The following is a 17,140-nucleotide window of genomic DNA, read 5'->3' on the forward strand; positions in this document are numbered from 1 at the left end:
TGCCCTTTATAAATAATTGGTTTATAGATCATAAAACATGTAAAACAAATTTCAACCATAACTTCATTTCAGCTGGTGAGCTGACGAAAAGGGTTGCCGGATTTATGCCGGATAATATAAAAAAAACTGGTGTGTTTTTTGCTCAAACCACTAAAAAAAAAGATAGGTTAAAATAAATGCAAGCAATTTTTATTAAAATAAATATTTTTAAAAGATTCAGATAATGTTAAAGAAACTTGATATTGTTAATTGCATAGTACAGTGCGCAAAAAAAGAAAAGATTTTGCTTTGAATAACTTTTGTTCTAATGATCGGATTTTCACGTACTAAGTGTCAATATTAATGGTTTCTGACGTGACTTCATACATACTAATTAATTAATGCTAACAATTTAAATACGAAATCAGGCACAGAGTGCAGACTCTGAATAAACAATATTTTTTTTGCATATTTGGATTCCTGACCCTCAAAGTAAATAACATTTCGAAAAAATTGCATCAAAATTTGGGGTGCTATTAAGTTAAATATATTTAGTATCGTCCCAAAAAGAGGACAAGAACTATCGCCATAACAGAAGAAGAAATTTAATATAACCATAACTGCGTAATCGACAAGAGAAAAATACTCCGTTGCTAAGCAACCCAGCTGAGANATATTATACCCAATTAGAGCTCACACGTTGCTATAGCAACCGCTGCTGTTTGATATTTTTTTTAGAATTCTTTTTTTCACTTTTAATTTTGATATGCATTAAGTGGGTGAGTTTATTTTTGAGATATGGAACCAGAGAGAACCTGTAAATACTTCTTGAGTTGTGAATAAAAGAGAATTTCATTATTTGAACAATATTTTTGGTTTTTATTGCTTTAAATTAGAATCAGAAATTCTAACCTACAGTTCAAACTGGATCGTTTTCAATACCAATTCAGGTGAATATCACAAATAAAGAGGGTCCAAACTGATTGACTCGGTCCCAAAAGTCAAAGAGCGTAGGCAGGAATACCTTAAGCGTTACACACAAACGGAAGAACGAAAGGATTCCGTTCGCAAACGCAAGCATGAAGCCCGTCCCTCACTAAAGTACAAAAGTGGTTGAGAGAATTGAACCCTACCGAAGAGCTAATGGTGACTTTCCGAACCCTTTTCATGCAAATACGATAACTGGGTGTTGATCACCAGTTAGGGATAAAAGGATCCGTTGTCAACGTACCCAATAACTTGCACAAGAGCATAAGACTGTCTTCCCCGCAATATAAATGATTCATTCACTATTCATGTAAAATGAGAAAAAAAAATCCTAGCTTTCAAATCATATTTCATATATATGAACTTGTGAATCCGAAACGGGTGTATGATGCAGCTTACAATCTCCATCAAACACCATTGTATCCATCCGAAAATGTTAATGTTGATCTCGATTGGCTGGTCAATGTTTATTCAGTCATCAAAAGAATTTATATAGAATGTGATTGAGCTGCATTTAAATATGTCTGCGAAATTGTGTACCGAGCAGTTCAGAATTAACTGTTAAAGATGTCCAAGATGAAAACACAATAAAGTTTCTTTTTCAAAAAATTAAATTAGACGACAACCATTTTGTCAATGGGTAACCTGTGATCGACTTGAGGCGATCACAATTTTCTTCATTTTGTAGTGAATCGTATTTTTCTTTCTTTTTTCTTATCTTCCTTTCATTAAATAATTCGACATTCGTTTACTTTTTAACATACACCTAATATATTAAGTGTAATTTTAAAGATTATTTTCTTTTTTAAATAGTTCTTAGAAAAATATCTGGGCAAGAGATTTGCTTTTAGTAGATTTCTGCTCAAAAAGTAAATATTGCTTTCGTTTTCATCTCCTTTAAAAATAAAATTTGAATAGATTTATAAATTATTTTTGATTTTCCGAGATTTTAGTATTTGGACACTTGAACTTTTTATAAAGAATTAGTTGCATTTTTCAAGTTTTTTTTTTTTAACTTCTTTAAATATGAAAATTTTATACTTGAACCAAATTTTGTATTATCTTAATTGTATACAGATTTGTAGGACGAATCATGAAAAAGATTCCATAAAAAGATTATAATACACATTCACAAGGTTTTAAATGAATCGATATTTTTTTTATTTTTATAATTGATAAAATTAGTGAATGTTACGATACATTTTAAAATATTGAAATATGTATGTTTAAGAATATTGTACTATTCATTTTTAAAAAAATCGTTTCATTCAACCAAATATGGAAATTACGTGAGCTTTCATTAGATAAAGATAATTTTATGCATTCTGAAACGAATCTTCGTAAATTCATCATAAAATGTTGCTCAACATGTTAAACAGTTACGATCACCGCAGTTACGATTCTGACCAAAATAATGACAAAGAAAGATCCAAAACGTAACGGATGATGTAACTGTAACTAGATGGTAAAGATTTCATTGGCATCAAAAAATATAAAGAAAATAAACGCTCATTTTTAAGATTCGCATGACGTGAATGAGAAAAAAAAAGTAACATGAGAACTGTGAAGTTTCCAATGCGAAAAAATGTGGAAAATAACGCTGGAAAAACCGTGGAACTCCAAGATTGAAATAGAAAGAAAAAAAAACTAAATAAAAACAAAAAGGAAGTTAGAAAAACCGCAATAGCCGACAAAGGCGAATCAGGGCAAAATACATATCTACTTGCATGATCGTTAACAAGGGCATGCAGATGAATAAACAAGATTCCCGGGTTTCAAGTTGAGTTGATGTGAATAGGGTGGTTAGAAGTTCAGCATTATCGAGATTAAATTTATCCCCAAGATGCAAAGAATGCGAAGCAATAACTTCATCGCAATTTTTAAAAGAAACTTATCGACCATGTTTTTTTAAATCAAAATTTTAAAACGCGTCTAATTTATACAATATAGTCAAGGTAGAGCCGTGATGGCTCAGGGTTCGCCTTCCACTGAGGTTAACTGGGTTCGAATTCCAGCGATGGCTGGTCGATACGAATTTCGCATCCAACCACAGTGTTGACATAAAATATCCTCAGTGGTCGAGAGATCATGTGCTAGAGTCCCATTGCGGTAAGGCTAACCATAGGAAGTTTACTTGGTTTTCCTCTCCATGTAGCGTAAATGAGGGTTAGTTCAATCAAAAAGGTTCTCCACGAAGGCAAAAGTTCCCTATTGCTTGATCCAGAACTTCCCTTGTCGTCTGGACTGGGTTCAAAATTACAAGACTACGGAGTTGAATATTGGTAGCCCCAAATTCAAATTTGGGTCTGCTGTTCAATGACGATTATAAAGAAATATAGCCAAGGCTGCACTAGAAAGGAATTCATTTTTCATTCATTCACTTCACATTTTTTATTTCAATCACTTTAGTTTTCTTCAATCACGTCTGCGAAGTCTTAAAAATCGGTGCCTATTTTTGAACGAGCTCAACTATTGCTTCAAACGTTGCCATTCTCAGGGCTCGCTAGACGTGGATTTTTGTGAGCTCAAAACATGTCAACTTATATTCAAATTTTCATATTTTTTTGAAGATAAGAAACTTTTTATGTTCTCGCTTTAGTTATTATTCATTTAGTAACACAGCATATTAAATCAAAATAATTTAAGCGATATTAAAATTAGTTTTACGTTAAATAATGGTTATGGCTCTTGGATTGAAAAAAATGCAAAAGAATACATAATTCGACACGACTTTCTAAAAAAAAAAATCAAAGCAATGCATTTTTATTTCTTCTTTTATAATTTATTTATTTTTGACTGATGCTCTGAAAAACATTTTTTAGAATGTTGGACGATTCCGTCTATAACTGAAATTTCAAAATTCGAATGACCCCTCTTCTCTGGAATCAAAATTAAGTAGTTACGAAGTCAATTATTTCGACCAAGATAACGTTTCCGCCCTATTCGAAATTCTTGAAAAATATATTTTTTATTCATCGATCCAAAATCTATTGAAGAAATTTTTTAGTGTATACTTAAGGCGGTATTTTAATAGGGTTTATATTAAATCCTTTATTTTTTTTATTTTTTTTTTTTGCTTAAATTACTCAAGTTATGTGATTGATACTCAAGATATGATACTCGAGTATGAATAGTAAATATGATGGGCGTTTCACTATTTTTCCTCATCTTTCCTGCTTCTCTTAACAAAATAAAGGGATCAGTTTAATTTCTAATTATTTTAATAAGTTTAATTGTTTCTTACTGTTATAATCAATTAAATGTTATGTCCAAACAGATTTTAATTCTGGGGTTAGTTAAATCATTATCAAGTTTCAATTGAGCATAAAAGAAACATTTGCATTCCTGTCTCTTAACGGCAAAATAAAAGAACCTTTTCTATTTATAATTTCTAAAAAAACGTATATCAATACTATTTGTTGAACATATTTATTACAGCTACGAAATAATTTGTTATCCAAAAATCTAATAATATATCTTATTTTAGTATTAAGGGAATTATAAAGTCTGAAAAAGAGCAATTGTTTGAGATAATGATTCTAAAAATAGCACGGTATTGAAATCTTACAATTACCACGTATATTTTCCACAATTTTCTATTTTTAGTATTTGCTGTTTAACAAAATAAGGCATACTGAGTCTTTTTCTGACATAACAATATTTTTTTTGAACTGTGCTTAAGTTGGGAAATAATATTAACAGCTTTTTTAAGCAAATTTTTTCAATATTAGCCATTTTAAAAGGGGAGCTTTTTAAAAGAAAGCGGGCGAAAATAAGTTTAAACGTCAATTATAAACTTGCATGTCCATAATTTTTGTTTATTTAAAAAGTAAGCGATAAGTTGAATTTTTTTGTTGTACACATATCTGCATTTACTTTTCATTACTTACATAAATAAGAAACAATAAAAAAGACAATCAATAAATTTCTTAAAATTTTTAAAAAAATAATGTACTCAATTATAGTAAATGATCAGCTGTTTTGCATCGAATAAATTTAAACAGCAGAATGTTTTTTAATTTCTTAACAAGATTTAATTCTCAGCCAGATAGCAATAATTTTAAATTTTCTTTTCATAAAATCTTGACAATAATTTAAAAATAATTTTTACTTTAAAGGCAAAATCTAAATTAAAGTACTAAAAAAATTTATTAGTGAATTATTGAAAAAATAATATACGAGGAAGTGTAAGGAATAAGATTTTGAGAAATTTTAAAATTTAATTATATAGTTGGTAAAATAGTTCTGCGAAACACGCGTGGACAGGTAATTAAGACAATATATAAGATGTTGAGAAATTTTAAAGTGCTTAAAAATGTTGACTACGCATTCGTATTAATAATTAAGTAGGGGAGAGTGGGGTCAATTGCAACATTTTTTACTTAACTATTTTTAACTAACAAGAAATCCAATATATTATTAGTATTAATTGACAGACGAGTAAAGTAGACTATCCTTTACTAGAAAAAAAATAAATACCTTATTTTAAATGTTATTATATTAGTTATTAACAAATTTTGACAGTCGTGCACTTGTTACAATTGTCCCCACTTACGGGGTCAATTGTAACAGTTCATAAATTCAACTAAAACATAGTTAATTATACATATTATCATAGTTGTGATATATTTTTTTATTGATCAAAATAGTAGTGATATTTTAGGAGTAAAAATAATAATGAGCAGAGACCTAAAGGGTTAAACTTTTAACTTTAAGGGGTTAAAAATTTTAATTTATGCTGTGAAAGGTGACAAATAAAATAATGCACATGCAACATAATATAAATGATATAGGAAACTATTGGTGGTTCTTAAAGAGTTAAGTAATGGTTTGTAAACATAAGATTATTTATTTTCAGCTGTTACAATCGTTCCTTTACTTATTGTTACAATCGTCCCCAAGACACCATTTCAACTTCATTTGTTAAAAACAATGCTAGTTAATTAACAAATTTTTTTTTTGAAATGTTAATTAACGTGTCCACTTACATATTCGGTTAATAATTTTTATTTGTTTAAACAAAATTACTTTGTGTGACAATATACTATTCTAATACCAAAAAAAGTACTTACGTAGCGTGAAAATATCTCTTGCGATGTAACTCTTTCAAAAGTACATAAAAATGATTGCTAGCAGGGGTGTACATGTAGATTTATTAAATACACCTTGTGCTCCACCTGGGAACCGAATCTGGAGCCCGACACTCGAAATTTTTGCTCTGTTACAATCGTACCCTGTTACAATTGACCCCACTCTCCCCTATGCATTGAATAAATTGATGAATATATTATTCCATATCTATGCATACGTATGTGCATTATTGAAATTGTATCAGTAATTGAAAGAACAAACTAAAAGACAAAATTAGAAAAAAGGTGATGTATAATCACATTCTATCAGAAATATGCTTTTACAAAACTAGACATTCCTCGAATAAAAGCTTTTTATTCAGTAAAATGTATTATTCAAATCCCTTTAATAATTTGCGAATAAATTTATAGAAAACTAAAAAGAAAAATCGTATTTTATAATTAAAAAAAAACTCATTAGCAATGTGTTATTAGCCAAAAAAATTAGAAAGAAACTTTACGCTACTCGTGTGTTAACCACATTTATTGTCCCTTTTAAACATTTCTTTGTTGTCGCCAAATTAATTTTTTAAAAATAATGAATATTTTTAGGCTACTACTAAGAAAAAATAGTTGTAATTTTATATTTTTCAATATAAAAATATGTAGATAAATATGGTTTTAGAAAAACATCTACACCTAATAGTTCAAAAATTTTTCACCAACAATCAAATTAAATAATAAAAAATAATAAATAATTATTTACAATTACTTTTTGCATGAAATTAACTTTTGGTAAACAGGTTTAATGAGTGCGTATAATTTTTTTTGAATTGAGTAATTAGTTTTAAAAATATGACTAAAAACGCAAAATGTGAAATTAACATTAAGGTGTCTGAACTTCGGACCGCTCTCCTGACTAAACTATGGGGACCATATTTCTCAGATTGCTGCTACCACCTATATAATGAAGGTTAAGAATCGAAATAAGCAAAAAAAAAAAATATGTACATTCATAGAAAATACGTTTTTGTGTCCAATTTCGTTACTTTATTAATAGTTATAAATAATTAGTATATTTGAGGTCACCCCATAGGAACTATTAAGATTGAGAAACGAATCAGATAATTGGAACGGCAGTTATTCAGTGTGATATATACTTTTTCAGGGACATTACATGACATGATTTGAAAATCGTTAGTTTATAGGGGAAACAGAAGTAAATTTTAAACTGCTTGAAATTATAATAATCAATTTCCAAACTTTTGCAACCAAATATATTCTTATTAGTATTTTAACAAACCTTAGAGTTTTATAGAAAATTCCTGATAAAAAGATTCAGCACAATTTTTGAAAAATGTTTAATCAGAAGTAATGTGAATCAACAGCCAGTATGGATTAGAACATAACTAATATGTTTTTATGTAATAAGTAATGTGTATATAATATGTAATGAGTGGTTTTAGGCTGATTTTAAAGTAAATCGGATCAATTGCATCAAAAAATGCTTAATCAGAAGCAATGTGAATCAACAGCCAGTATGGATTAGAACATAACTGTAATATGTTTTTATGTAATAAGTAATGTGTATATAATATGTAATGAGTGGTTTTAGGCTGATTTTAAAGTAAATCGGATCAATTGCAGCAACAACGAAAATTCATCACTCTATATTGCTAACATATTAACTATTTGTGCTAAGTACCATTAAGAAATAAAAGTTAATAACTTCAGCTAGAAATTTTAAAAAAAAAATTGCGTAGGTAAATTTCTTTATTACTAAAGTTTATTTGCGCAGTAAAAATTTCTAATAGTACAATCTTATTATTAATTTAATTTTATACTGCGGAAGACTGCGGCAGCCCCCCTGTATTTTTGAGGGTCAGAAATTCAAATCCGTTAAAAAGAAAGGTACGCTTATTCAAAGAAAGTACGCTTTTGTGTCTTATTATGTAGCTTAAAATATCGTGCGTACAAATCTGTTCAAAATCTGATCATTGGGACAAAAAGTTTATTCAGAGTGTTTCAATCTTTTTTTGAGACTGTACTTGTATCTTTACTCCAGCGCCATCTACAGACACGTTTTTGTGACACTCAGAGTAGCAATAAACAAGCTGTCATAAGGTTGTGGTGATTTAGAAAAAATACTATTCTTAGGTCTTACCAGCGATAATACAGTCAGTTAATTAGAAGTGAATATTCACGGATAAATTACCCCCCTTTTTGTTACCCCACACCAACAACAGTACTAGATGTAAATAAATGAATAAAAACTTAAATTATTCACATATTTCAAAAACCCATGTCTTCCTTCAATTAAAATAAAAAAATCTGAAGCTTGAAGAGATGGACATATTTTTTTATCATTGTATCATTATACAACTTGTAGTAGGTAAGTAAGTGATTGTTTCTGTCACACTATCTATTATAACATATTATTTTAACACGTAACATTGGGACGTCTGGGGCATTGTTATGACGTGAATTTTTTTATTTATAGCTTTTAATGAATAGTAATCAATAAATTTAATTTAAATGCAATAGAAAATGTGTTTATACGCTTAGGTTTCGAACAATAAAGTAGAAAAATGAAAAAAAAAGCCAATAAAAGTTTGCTTTTAAATTAAAAACTGTTTTTTTTATATAAAATTAAATCCTTGGAACTTTTTAGAAAAGGCCGACTTTTATTGCTACCCTGCTGACAAATGCTTACAATGGACGAGCATTTTAAAGACACGGATAAAGATTTATTACCATGGGGACTAACATTTGAAGGCAAAATTCAAATTTGTCAGTTCAAGGACAGAAAGTTTTATAGTTTACTCTTGTTATGTAAGATCATTTTGCGGATGGGACAACATAAATTTTATTCAAATTAATATGCGTTAATAATTTCCTATTCCGGGCTATTTTTTGGAAGTAAAAATAAAGAATTTTCTAAATGAAAACTCAGTTAAAAATTTTTTAATCCAAAACTTTTTTGACAAATGGGAAAGCGAATATGTTATGTAAGTTAACGATGTTGTGAGTTGGAGGCAAATTTGGAGGCAAAATTTTAATTTCTGTTTTTATTTCTTTCGTTCAGCTAAAATTGATTTTGAATATTATTATTATATCTTTTAATATATTAATTATTATAGTTTTTAAATATTATTATATCATTTTTACGGAGAGATAACGAAACATTTATTGGGATATCGATTTTCTAATTTCGATATTAAATTCAAACTTTTGATTATTTTGTCAAAAAACAGCAAAATCTTGTGTTGGCCAATTTTTTGGTGATCAAATGAAAGTTACCGATTTCCTGTAATTTTTATTAAAATTTAAAACATTTAAAAAAATTGCCAGAAAATTTTTCTGTTTGTAAGTGTCAATGGTAGAATTGTCATAAAAGGTTATAAAAACAACGCAATTTTATAAATGATTTTTTTTCGAATAATTATTTGGACAAAAAAAAAGCTTTTTTTTAAATTAATGAAAATGAAAAAGATTGTGTTTAAGAAAATATGCACCTTGTCTTTTGAAATCTACAATTTTGAGAAGAAGAAAAAAGCCATCAAAAAGAACAGGTTCCAACCTTAAGAGTTTCTTTTATTTTTTTTTCAAAGAAAAAAGAAACCATAAATTGTGTTGTTGCAACTAGAAAAAAAACTAGAATTGTTTTTGAATCATTATTGAGAAGTGAAATTTGAATTTAATTTTTGATCGAAACAGGTAATCATAGAATTAAGCATGGAACATGAGAATGAAATTCGTACCTGAATTATGGTTTATCACATTACGCACCTCAATCAACGTCATAGCTCTTCCATATCAGGAAAAAAGGGCTACAACTTCTGTAAAAATTGCAAAGAAAATTATAAGAGAACAAATGTGGTAATCGGCATTTCAAATCACAAAATTTAATAAAAATTTATTGAAAAATAAACGACACTTACATTTTAAAAAAACGAATGTGTGCACTGTGCGAAGGATCACGGGAACAGGTAGAAACGAGACAGCAACTTTATAGTTTGTCTATTAAATGAACTCCCCTTAGGACAAATACTAAAGCCGTCTACTGCTATGGAGTCGCAGTCGTTTCAGGCTTTTTATCCCTTCATCATGAGGTGGTATGCGTTCTGGTCCTTGTAATATAAAAGTAAGTATTATTAAGTGGACACATTACCCAAGTATTTATCATCAGAGATGATGCAGATTGAACAGTCTGGAAAAAAAGATATCACCCTGAATAACTTTCATTCTAATGATCGGATTTTCACAAACAAAGTGTCAAACTTAATGGTTCCGGGGGTTACTTCAAATATGCTAATTAATTAGTGCTAACTATTAATCAAGTAAAGAAATCAGATACAAAACGTACTTTTTCTGAATAAACATATATATTTTTTACATATTTGGAATCCTGACCCTTGAAATCGGGGGGGGGGGGTCGAAAAAATTGGGTCGCAATGAAGATTTATATATATGGTGAAAGTTTAAAAGAATGCCAAATTACCTTGCCATAAGGTGAAACAATTAAAAAACAACCTTAAAGAAATTAAATGAATGACAAGACTGCGAAACGTGTTTCTCCGTTGCAACGCACCAAGAGGAGAATTTTTGAGGCTGCTTTCTGGGCAAAGAAAACATATTTCACTTTTTTATTTTTTACTCTCTTTTAAAGGTATAATTTGAATCTATTAATAAATTTTTACGATTTTCCAAGATTTTAGAATCTGAAGGTTGAACTTCCTATCTGACACTTTTTTAAAGCTGTTTTAACGTCATTTGTATGAAAATTTTGAGCTAAAACCAAATTTACATAAGTTATTATAAATTTATGAAGAGTTGTCGGGCTAATTACTTTTACACCTCACTTCGAGTTTCTTAGGTAAGGAAAAGAGAAAAAATAAGATCCAGCAAAAAATTTGGAGGACCCGAAAAATAATTCGATTTTGATGCAGAATCACAAGTTTTTGTAAAATTCTCGATATTTCTTTACGATAAAATTGAAATGTTACAACATTCCAGTAACAACATTCCCTACAACAACATTCCTTAGTAAATGTCCAACAATATACAAAACCACAACATTCAATATTTAATTTCAAAAACTTGAAAATTTGTGGTCACGAAATGTTGGGTTTCAAAATTTTAGATGTAACATTTGTGAAATAACAAGTAATTTTTAAATTTAGAGTTCTTAAAGAAATTAGCTAAAATTACTTATATGAGTCTACTCTTAAAACTATTAATCATACATAAACTATCCTACTACCCTACATGGGGGCCCTAGAATTTGCTCTTCATAAGATTTGCGAATGATACTAAGTAAACTTGGTTTGCAGTAAGAGAATGGATGTTATTTACGCACTCATTTCATTACTTTATTAAAAAGTATAATTTATAAAATTAAAAGAAAGGAAAATGTAGGTTTAATATACCCCTAATTAAACAAGAGAACAATTGTTTTTTCAATACTTTTTTAACTTTGACATTCCTCTCATGAGATAATTTCTTTTGTCCTTTTTTTTATTATTAGTTAAAGCCAGCTTACGCATTCTTGTAGTAATTTTTGCATTTTATATTTGAAATTTCAAAGTCGAATGACATCCACCCCTAGTCCAAAGAATAAAAGTTAACTAGCTGCAGGGTCGATTAGATTATATCGACATTATTTCGAAAAAAAATTAACTACTCCGGTTCAATGAAACAAGCTATCAATGAATCATTATTATTCTTGTTGCCTTATTACGAAATACTAGATCACAATTTTTATTCATAATTTCTTCAAAACATGTGTTAAAACTATTATGATAGGTAGAAAAAAGCCTAATGTTAGAAAAAGAACAATTTTTGAGATGATTCTAAAAATAGCACGGTTTTTGAATCGATAACAAATAAGGCATATCGAACATTTTCCTGATATGCAATATTGTTTTGAATTGTGCTAAAGTTGAAAAATAATATTTACAACTTTTTAGGCAAATTTTTTCAACATTATATTTTTTAAAAGGGTAACTTTCTTAAAGTTAAATGAGAAGAATAACTTTGGATGCCAAAATAAAATTGTATGCCAAAATAAAATTGTATGTCTGTAATTTTTTGTTCATTTAAAAAACAAAACAAAATATTATATTTTTTGCTGTGCACCCATAGGCATTTGCTTTTCTTTACTCAAATAAGAAACAATAAAAAAGCCGATCTACATTTTTCGAAAAAAATAGTATGCTTAGTAAATAGACAGTCTGGATCGAATAAATTTGATTGGCGGAATATTTTTAATTTCCTGATAAGATTTAATTCTCAGCTAGCTAACAATTATTCTAAGTTTTCGTTTAATAAAAACTTGACAATAATTTAAAAAGGAATTTTACTTTAAGGGAGAACCAAAATTAAAGTACTAAAACAGTTGATTAGTATATTAAAAAATAATAATATACGTGGTAATGGCTTAAAGAATAAGATTTTGAGAAATGTAAAAATTTAATTAAATAGTTGGTTAAATAATTCTGTGAACCACGAGCAGACGGGTAATTAACAAATTCATATTAAGATTAAAACGATGTATAAGATGTTTAGAAATTTTAAGATGCTTAAAAATGATAACTACGTATTCGTATCAATAATTATAAAATATGTAATGTAGAAATTGATAAACATATTATTGCAAATCTATGCATGCGTTGTTATTGAAGGAACAAGCTAAAAAAAAATGTAAAAGAATAATAATAATCATAATTCAAAATTTTTCATCCACCATTAATATAAATAAATAATAAATTATTTAAAAATATTTTTTGCATGAAATTATCTTTGGGTAAATGGGTTTTATAAGTAGGTGTAATTTTTTTTTGGAATTGCTTACTGAGTTTTAAAAATATTACTAAAAACGCAAAAAGTAAAATTATTAAGGATTCCAAATTTTGAATCGCTCTCCTGACCTAACTACGGGGATCATTTTTCCCAGATTGCGGCTTACCCCTATATTTTGAAGGTTAAGAATTCAAGTATGTTAAAAAAAACTATGTTTATTCAGAGAAAGTACGTTTTTGTGTCCGATTTCGTAACTTATAGTTAGCACTAAATAATTTACATATTTGAGATCACCCGCAGGAACCAATAAGATTGACAGTTTGTAAAAATCGAACGCATTAGAACGAAAGTTATTTAGGGTGATAGATTTTTTTTGCAGACTGTACATACATAAGTATAAATACATAAATTATAATAAAAATGAATACAAAATACAAGTTTAGATATGTAATTATATAGATATATAGATTTTGATTGTATATCTATATAATTATACTTCTATACTTCCATACATCTATATAATTATACTTCCTGTGCGAAGTTAGTCAGTATAACAAAGCAACAAAAAACATGTCTCTACTATACATCACACCACATAACGCTTATTCATCAGCCCAATAGATATCACCCAGTTATACCCCAGTTAATAGCGCAATAACCAGAAAATAGCTGCAAACCAAAAAATAGTAGAGTAATAATGGAAGACAGAAAATAGCAGACATAGTTTATCACAGGAGGGTGCTTTTTTCTCTCCCCCGATTCCCTTTCTCTCTTCAAACCTGTCTTTAATATTGATCCAACACTCCTAATTGAAATAGTTAAACATCGTCACCACCTTTGCTCCAGACAAATGGCAAGGGGAGTTCTTTCCATAGACAGGCTGCATAAGAAATTGTTTAAATTTTTAATATGTTTTGGAAAAGGTGGACTGTTAATTGCCTTGCTTAATTAATTCTTTATTTTTAGACATAAACTGATCGTTAAAAATAAATTATAAATCCTATAACGTAAGTATTGCTTTTCGGTTTATTTTTTCCTCAAGCTGCAAGTATGTGATTGGTTTTTAAAGGTGGGCATGTAAAAACAAGCTGGCATACAGTGTGGATTTTCTTTTACAGTTAGGCATATTTCCAGAGGCCGATATGTGTAATATGCTCTGTTGTTGAAAGGCAGGCATTGTATCTCAATTATATCATATTATATCTTAATACAGACATTTTTTTTCGATAAATAGCTTCTTTAATTAAAATTGTCCTCTATTTCCTGTTGGAATAGATGGATCAATGTGTTTTCTAACATTTTCCATCATGTAAAAGTTAGTTGAAAAATCACTTATTTTAATTATGGTATGTATATTAACAACAATGTAAATAGAACTCTTATTTAGGCAATCGATTATAAAATAATTTTTCGATTAATCGATTTAGGTACAGTGAAAGAAAAAAAACTTTTATTCAACAGAAAAAATGCTAATAATCGTAAGAGTCATTAATTAAATAATTGTTTTGTACAGTTCTTTCAATCTATTGTATTTGAAGTTTCAAAGCAGACAATATAAATCGATATACCTTTTACTTGTAGTTGGTGGCATAGCCAGCCGGCAACAAGAAAGAACATATGTTGTAGGATTGGATATGCCCCAAATTTTTGAAAAATGTATAATTAATTCCAGAAATTTTTTTTATTTCTTTTTAATACGATCATCTCTTTATTATATATAATTTTTGTTTAGTATATCCTTTTAATATAATATAATTAACTGAATGCCCTCCAGATTGATTTGCCAATTACAGGCCCAATAACTACTAAAAATTGTATAGGGCATGTATTATTGTTTGCTAATGCGTGTAGGCTTATTATTTAATAAAATATTTTTTTTGCGAATTGGAAAAGCAGATACTTCTCCTTCAATCAAAAAAAATAAATATCAAGTGTAATAGATTTAATTGTTATAAGAACTACATAATTCAACGCATACAGTTCAATTTTAAACCAAATCAAATTCATGTTCTTACAATAATGAGTTACGTTGACTTAAAGTTGTAAATTCTTATTCAATGTAATATGTAGCAAATGAATTTAGTTATACAGTCAATGCTAAACTTATAACAGTCCCAAAAAATAAAAATGTGACTTGTTTCTACACAAATTTTGCAAGATAACATGTTTTGTTACACTTTATTATTATTATTTTTATAATTTTCTATTATTAGTGTAATTAAAAAAAACTGAACTTGTTAGATATTTACAGACCACGGATAAAAATTTCAAATGATGTAACCCTTCATTTTACAGCTTTGCCTATAAATCATGGATAACAGACATTAAGTTAAAAGTCCTTATTTCTAAATCTCCAGTTTTTAACCCTGAAAATGAAACCATGTTGTTTAAAAATATTAAGTTTAATTTTTTTTGTCATCTGGTTGATCTTAACTTAGAATTGCAAAACTAAAAACCTGTGCAGTGCAGAACAAAAATAAATATAATTTTCATTTTCCTTCTTATTAATAAACACATTTGAACAAAATTCTATTATATTTTATGATTATATATCATTTAACATGTTTCTCATACATTTCTTAATTTTCGCCAACTTTTTAGGACAAAAGAAGAAACAGTTTCTGAAATATCATCGCTAGAATGCAAGCAACGTTTACAAACTTTTGACATAGTGATTACTACAAAATTCAAATTTTGAGTCGAAAATCAAATATTTACCAAAAAGCAGTAAAATTAAATGTTAACATATAATTAGTTTGTAAAAGAACCGTTCTTTTAAAAAACTATAAAAGGTTAAGATAAAAATCGAAAAAATAAGTATCCATGGAATAATTGTAACAATTTGCGATTTTAAGAAACTAATGGCTTTTTCAGAGATAAAATAATTCACCGATTTAATTGGATGGGAGTATAAAAGCTTTCAGAAAGGGTGCAATAAAAAATATATTATTAAATTGTAACCAATTAATTTTGGAGAATTTTATAAAGTGAAAAATATTAAAACATTTTGAACAATTTTGTCAAAAGAAAAAAAAATACCCCCAAAGAATCAGATCATACTTGAATGATAAATAGATTCAGCCCACAGAATAGAACAAATAAATAAATAAAAAAGCTCATGCTTTTAAATAAATAAAAAAGCTCATGCTTTTATATATTAAAAAAAAAGTAATCCCCTTCTTCCACCTCCACAACAATCTTTGTCTTTCCTAAACTGCAGTCTCCAAATAGGTCGAAAGTTTTTCTATTCAACCATGATAGGTCCAAGGTTTTTAGCAACCATGAGAGAGTTATAAGTGGTATTTAAGTTTAACAGGGTTATAATGGAGCAAATTTAAACTCAAGCACAGTATTGCTTAGTCGATTATATTTCAACTGTTTGGTGATAAATTTCCATCTAAAAATGTGAATTTAATGGATGGTACAATAATTTAAAGAAAAATTCTAGCTTTTCTTTAAAATTCCCTGACTTCTCCAGAATAAAAAGATTTCCTGATAATTCCAGGGGGGTGGCCACCCTGTTACTTGCAGATCCCATTAGTCACTGAAGACTGTGTAGTGGTCCTAAATAGACCACTATTAGAATGTGATTTTGAATGCTGAACTTAAATTATAAAACATAAATAATTGATACAGTTAATACAGCAGGTGTCAGTTAGAGCAATAAATCATAAAGTATGCAAACAACTAAGGAAGAACTCCATTATAATAACTTCCAGCATGCAGATAACATAGTTTAAGAACTAGTAAACATTATAGAGTACGTACTTCATATTAGCTATTTATAATTTCAAGGTGGTTATTCATAGTTTCATGCAAGAAGTACCAATGCTAAAATAATTCCATTATTTTCAAATACCTGGAAGAAGGTACAGAGTCATCAAATTCAGGGTCTACGCTGTCGTAAGACTGTCGCTTTATTGGACTGCCTAAGATTTCATAAGCTGAAATACAAGACAGAATTATACTATTTGACGCAATTAAATTATGAAAGGGTGTAAAAAATACCAATAAAATATAACAAGAACTATAAGTAACGGTCATTATAAAATAGCATACAAAAAATATTCCAAGCTGCATTAGTATTAGTAAATAAACAAGAGCAATGATGATAATAAACAAAAGACTGAACTTTGGGAAAGAGCTACTAAAATTAAACAGGTCAACTTATAAATCCTGAATAAAGTTCATGACAATATAGACAAATTATTTACAATATTTGCATAAATGGTGTATAGATGATAAATATATGCGCATGTTTGTATGCTGTGATCAGATTTTGTCCAAAAATCTAGAATAAGATT

The 17,140-nt window shown here is 28.4% G+C and overlaps 1 long non-coding RNA gene across 1 annotated transcript in view; it reads right to left on the reverse strand.

Moving 5' to 3' along the window:
* Positions 1-9,796: 9,796 nt before the first annotated feature.
* The window catches only part of LOC122271786 (uncharacterized), a 77,043-nt gene continuing 69,699 nt past the window's right edge, over positions 9,797-17,140 (reverse strand). Inside the window, exons 7-8 of the long non-coding RNA XR_011636005.1 lie at positions 9,977-10,165; positions 9,797-9,874 (exon numbers count right to left, since the gene is read on the reverse strand). This is a non-coding gene — a long non-coding RNA (uncharacterized lncRNA). The remainder of the gene's footprint in view (positions 9,875-9,976; positions 10,166-17,140) is intronic.

This window comes from Parasteatoda tepidariorum, unplaced genomic scaffold (assembly GCF_043381705.1).
Source record: "Parasteatoda tepidariorum isolate YZ-2023 unplaced genomic scaffold, CAS_Ptep_4.0 HiC_scaffold_57485, whole genome shotgun sequence".
NCBI classification, from domain to species: Eukaryota; Metazoa; Arthropoda; class Arachnida; order Araneae; family Theridiidae; genus Parasteatoda; species Parasteatoda tepidariorum.